Source organism: Carlito syrichta, unplaced genomic scaffold (genome assembly GCF_000164805.1).
Source record: "Carlito syrichta isolate Samal-C Ts95f unplaced genomic scaffold, Tarsius_syrichta-2.0.1 Scaffold291143, whole genome shotgun sequence".
Classification (NCBI taxonomy): Eukaryota; Metazoa; Chordata; class Mammalia; order Primates; family Tarsiidae; genus Carlito; species Carlito syrichta.
Window position 1 is genome coordinate 6846 of NW_007235239.1, and position 6132 is coordinate 12977.

General features: G+C 49.7%; 1 pseudogene; it reads left to right on the forward strand.

Annotated features, from left to right (window-relative positions):
• LOC103256679 overlaps nucleotides 1-6132 on the forward strand; it is a 43971-nt pseudogene that overhangs the window by 3757 nt on the left and 34082 nt on the right.

The following is a 6132-nucleotide window of genomic DNA, read 5'->3' on the forward strand; positions in this document are numbered from 1 at the left end:
GAAAATATATGCTCAATAACCAGTATTATCAAGAAGGAAATCTTTGCATCTTTGCCCAGGCTGTGTAAAATGACAATGTCTTAACTCACCCTGCTGTAACAAAATATGCAGACTGGGTGGTTTAAATAACAAACAGATCTTGCTCAGGGTATTGGGTTCAGGTGCAAGCCCTGGTATACAGACAGCCAGCCTCACATAATGGCGAGGAGGCCAGCTCTTTCTTCCCTCTAAAGAAGCCATCAGGAGGGCTCCACCCTCATGACACAATTACCTCCTCCCAAAAAGTCACCCTCATGACCTAATCACCTCCCAAACACCCCACCTCCTAATACCATCACTCTGGGGGTTGGGTTCTAACATATGAGTTTTGGGGAGACACCAACATTCAGTCTATGCCAAATGCATTGGCAATGAATCCTCAGTCATTGGGGATCCTGAACCAGGCCTGGGACTCTGGATGTCTGGAAAAAACACCAGAGCACATGGATTTGATTTACCTGATGAGGTGATGGAGCCCCGTGCCCCAATTGCCTGAGGTGACCCAGCAAATCCAAGTTGCTGCAAGACTTGAAGTCCAGGGCCCTTCCAACATGTGCAGTGAAAATGGAGTCAAGTAAAGGGGGTGACAGAAAGCTGGGCAAAGTCTCTTGGATGCCAGTATGTGGTTGTGGCCCCGAGTGGGGTCTGAATGACAATCTCTAGTACCTTCTCCCTGCACTGGGGCCCAGGGGTTGTTGTAAGGGCTTTATTCTGTCTCCCGCAGCAAGAATGCCATTGGCAAGGATAAATCAAAGAAGCGGAGATTGAGCTACACTCCCTCCTCCCTTTCCTCCCTTGTCTTCTTTCCAAACCTGGAATATTAGCAGCTGCTCCCTCGTTGCCACTGCAGGACCCTCCCAGCCCAGTGAGGCTGGCTGAGCGCAGTTGCCCCTGCCCAGATGCACACCACCCCCTTGCCTCCTGATGGCTTGCTGCGGTCTTGCTGCTGCCCGGCCCCTGCCACCCCCAGCCCCAAGCGTGCTGAATGGAGTTGTCCCCATCCCTTATGTGTCTCCTCCCCGGCCCACCAGGAGCTTTTCCTCTGTGCTTTGCCCAGAATGTGGCACACGGCAGGTGTTTACTCCAAGTGGGTTGGAGAAGGATGGGTGGCCCCCATCTAGGCAGCAGGGGAGGGGACAGCAGTAAGGCTGGGGGACAGAGGAGGTGAGAGGTCTGCAGAATGCTGGAGAGCCTGGCTGGAGGGAATGGCTCACCCGGGAGAGCGAGGGACAGCAGGAAGACCAGAAGCATGTTTGGGCTTAACTAAAAATGCCCTGAAAATGCCTTACAAATCAGATTCTTGGTTGACTTTCTTTCTCTTTCTCTCTCCTCCTCCTCCTCTTCCTTCTTCTTCTTCTTCTTTCTTTCTCTCTTCCTTTCCCTCTTTCTATTTAGATTTTATTCTTCATAGCATTTTTAGGAAAACTGCTTTGAGCACAGAGGTCAGCCTCAGGGGCAGTACCTTCACTGATGACAGCACCCGTCAAGAACAAAAAACACGGTGTGGTTTTTAGAGACTGCCTTTGCTACAGCACACAATGATGATTTTCCACTCGATTTTAGAAATATTACTATTCCCCGAACCGCAAATATATTCCCATATTAAAGAAGGGAGTCCATTTAAATGGAGACAGTGCAGTGACATGCAAATACTACATTTAACAGGAGGGAGGTCCCAGGTGACCAACACTTGGGGAACTGCAATAAACCAAGGTCACTCTGGGTGCCTCTGAGTCCTGAGTCCTCAGCTCTCATGGGCCGTGCACCCTTGCACCTGAGTAACTGTCCCATCCTCCTGCACAGGTGACCCACTGGCGCAGTCCCTATGTCTTTGCCTACTTCCTCATGGCCAGCTCGTACCCAGCCATGCTCGCAGACATGCTGTGTGGAGCCATCGGCTGGATCGGCTTCTCCTGGGTGAGGGTTTGGTGATCCTGGGGCGGTGGGGGTCCCTGCAGTGGTGGGATTCCTGCATGGGGATGTGGCACCTGCACTCATAGGGCCCACACGGATGGCTGTGCCACCTGTGGGCAGCAGGGGCATGGCTGCAGGGAGAAGGGGGCGCAGTCCAGAGAAGGGGCCTCAGAGAGAATGGAGACACAGAACAGAGAAAGGCCTCACAGCTCAGAGCCAGTTCTGCACAGTGGTGTGTTAGAAGCACTTGGGGTGAATTGCGATCACAGTGCAAGGTCCCAGTATTTCCACAGCTTGAGTCTGGGAATCTGCATTTCCCCAAGCAGACCAGAGGATGTCTATACACTTCGAAGCTTGAGGATGCAACTGCCCTGTCTCATTCCATCTGTTCTCAGCCAGGGCTGCAGTCCCAGAGAGGCCCTACCTAGCCCATCAGATATGCTGAGCACCACAGAGTAGGGGTCTTCAGAATTGGGTCTGGCTCCTGCCTCCATGACACCAATCCCACCCTATCTGGGGTGCAGTGCTTAGAAAGATCCCTGCTCAGAAGAATGGCAGGCAGGGTTGGCTTTGCCTGTGTTCTCTGCTCCAGGAACAACCCTGCTGGCAAGACCCTTCCTCCCAAATGCAGACAGCTCAGAAGTAGAGCCACCTACTGACAGTCAGGGGTTCCAGGGCTCCCCACACTGTGGTGAATTCTTCAGAAGCCAGGGTCAGCCCTTGGTCTTCCAGATCCAGAGTGTTGACCTTGTCAGTGCTGTGGAGCCAGGTGGGCTTACCGGTGTTGGCCCATGCCATGTGAGATGCATCAAGGAGATGGTGGTTTTGAATCTCAGCCTCAAGCCGCAGGCCCCGCTGAGCTGCCCTGCTTCACCTGCCTGCTCTTGCTCTCCTTTAGGCTGGGGTGTCAAGGCTTCCTGGATGACAGGGCATCACGGGCCCCATAGGCAAGGCTGAAGAAGCCATCCGTGGCCCCTGGCACAGTATCTGTGCTGCTCCTCTGCCAGGCACTGGCGGCCTCCCTCTCCACCAGGCAAAGCTGGCATGAGCATGGGCAGTGCAGCCTGGGCTGGTCTGTCTCCTAAAGGGCATTTTCTCTCATTGGATATCGTATTGGATTTCATTTAGCACTGATGGTGTGGATTCATTCTACTCCCGCAGGGTGACTTGCCATCAGTCTCGTCATTCTAGGCCAGTCTGATCCATCTTGGGCCTTGGAGGGGGTGCCCTGCTTCCTCTCAGGCTGATGCCTGTGGTTCCCAACAGGAAGTGCAGGTTTCTGATTGAGGTGGGCTTAGCCGGGATGGGGAAGGCCCAGAGGGAAGGGGCAGATCAGGAGGGAGGAAGAGCTCCTTCACCTACTCTTACAGGCATCACAATACTGGTGATCACAACTCAGCACCAGAGCATCTCTGAATTCTACACGGCCTTTTGTATGGAGATCTATATGAAGACGGGGGCTCAGTCTGTCTTTGATGGGGCCCAAGGCCAGCCTGCCACCTCCTGTGTGCAAAAAGAGGGGAGGGCCCATGAGCAAAGTCATAATGCTGGAGTTTAAAAGACAAAATCAATGGCAGCTCCAAGGACACCCAAAGGATGAGGGCCACTAGAGCCCACTTCTTCAAATCGGCCCAGTGCTCATTCCCTTCACTTGTGCCTATGGAGGACAGTCCACCAGGGGGATTTCTAGATCTTTCTGTTACTAAACAAATGGTTATACAAGCAAGTCTGCAGTCCCCACACAGCAAGTCACAGTGGAGTAAGGCTTATCATGGTGGTCTGTGTGTTCCTCCCAACCCTTCTTCTTGAGTGAGTCTGGGCCAAACACAAGTGAAACTGTTTCAGCATTTGAGTCACAGCCGAGACTGGGCAATTGTAATCTGGGTTTAGTGGAAGTTAAACTCTATGTGATTGGATTGATCCCACCCAGATAATCTGACAAACTTCTCCCACTATCCCTTCCCAAGTTCTTAAGCGCATCAGCAAAGACACTTTTTCCTTGTACAGTAAGTGATCACAGGTTTTAGGGATCAAGCCCTGGAATCTTTGGGGGTGTGGTGCATTATTCTGCCTATCACACCCAGTGTGCATCCAAGTCACAGAGGTAACATGTGACAATGCCAATCCCCAGACTGCAAATTCAACAGGTCCTGAATGGACCCAGGAATAATATTTTACAATGTCTGGCCCTTGGCCAATCCCTTCCTTGCCTGTGACAGGCCACGAGCCCAGCATGCACAGAGCTGGAGACCATGATGATGGACTGACTTGGGAAGATGCTGGAGCTGCCTGAGTCGTTTCTGGCTGGGAACACTGAAGACGGTGGAGGAGTGATTCAGGTAAGGTGGAAGGGGTGGGAAGGCAGCCTCCAGGAGGCATGGGCTCCACACAGGACCCACTGCATGTGAGGAAGGAGGTGCCTGGGTTTTTTACTGGTCCTTGGATTTCGCCTGGAGAATAAGCAAAGCTGAGCTCTCAGGACACCCCAGGTCTTGGGGTCTGCAGGATCTGGATTAGGATCCCAGTGCGGTCCCTCACTTGTGGAGGCAGAGCACTCACTTTCCCAGGCCTCTCATTACAACCGATAGAGTAGTGGCTGCCACATTGCAGGTATGTAGAAATAACAACAGCAGCTAGCACGTGTGTTGGGTTCCCATTGACAGCCATTGTGCCTAAGCATTTTCCAGACAGTATCTCATTTAATTCTCACAACAACACTATGTATTTTCATACCCTCTTTTACAGGTGAGGAAACTGAGCCCCAGGATGTTAGGTAACTTTGGCTATCAGCTAGAATGCTGTAGACCCTGTTTCTGGGTAGCACAAAGCCTGCATGAGGAAAGCACACAGCTATTCAGTGCCTTGGAGGCTATCAGTGCTACTTGTCTCTAAGCCAAGCATTCACCTGAAGACGCTGCTGCTTCAATGCCCCAACTGAACTCATTCTCCTTGTTTAACATGTGTCTGTGGAGAGCAACCAACTGCCAGAACTTATACCAGGGAATGAGGCAGACACAGATGACAGCTGAGATTCCACTGGGGTGGCAGGTCAGATGCCACTGAGAAAACAAATGGACTTGGTGCATTTTTTCCCTCCAATTTTCTAGCACGGAAGATGAACTAAATTGAACCTACTACTCTCTCTTCCATCATTTTTTTTCACATCAAGTACATAATAGTAACATTGGGAAAGCATTTTATTTATTTATTTTTGTAATCAATATTTTTTATTATGATATTCTGGGGTACAGTTAAGGTTTAGGTATATAAGTACATTTCGTTCAGGCACCCTTGTTGATAAGAGGTGTTTCCCCATCTGCAGAGAGATATTTACTACTGTTAATCCCCTCTCCCTCCCACCCCATAATTTCCCACTACTGTCAGTCATTTTCTTATAGTATTACATTGGATGTTCAAGGTCCACTATATGAGTGAGAACATGTGATGCTCGGATCTTTGTTTCTGAGAGAGGTCACTCAGTATTATAGATTCTACTTCCATCCAGGTTGCTGGGAAATTCATGATTTTGTTCTTTTTTTTATGGCTGCATAGTATTCCATTGTGTATATGTACCACATTTTTAAAAATCCAGTTCTCTTTTGATGGGCTGCATGGTTGCTTCCAGGTTCTTGCTATTGTGAACAATGCTGCAATAAACATACGTGAGCAGGTATCTTTTTTATAGAGTGATTTCAGTGCTTTGGGATATATTCCTGGTAGGGGGATTGCAGGGTCATATGGGAGGTTTATATTTAGAGCTTTTAGGAATCGCCACACTGCTTTCCACAGAGGTTGCACTAGTTTACACTCTACCAACAGTGTAGAAGTTTTCCCTTTTTGCCACACCCTCTCCAGCAGCTGTTATTTTTTGAGTTGTTGATAACTGCCATTATGACTGGACTTAGGTGGTATCTCAGTATGGTTTTGATTTGCATCTCCCTGATGATTAGTGAGGTTGAACATTTCTTCTTGTGTCTGTTGGCTGCCCCGATGTCTTCCTTTGTGAAGTGTCTGTTCATATCTTTTGCCCATTTTATAATGGGGTTGTTTGTTTTTTTCTTTTCAGCACGTTTGCTTTCCTTGTAGATCCAAGATGTTAAGCCTTTGTCAGACCTGGTGTTGGCGAATACTTTTTCCCAGTCTGTAGGCTGTCTCCCTGCTCTCTTGATGGTTTCTTTG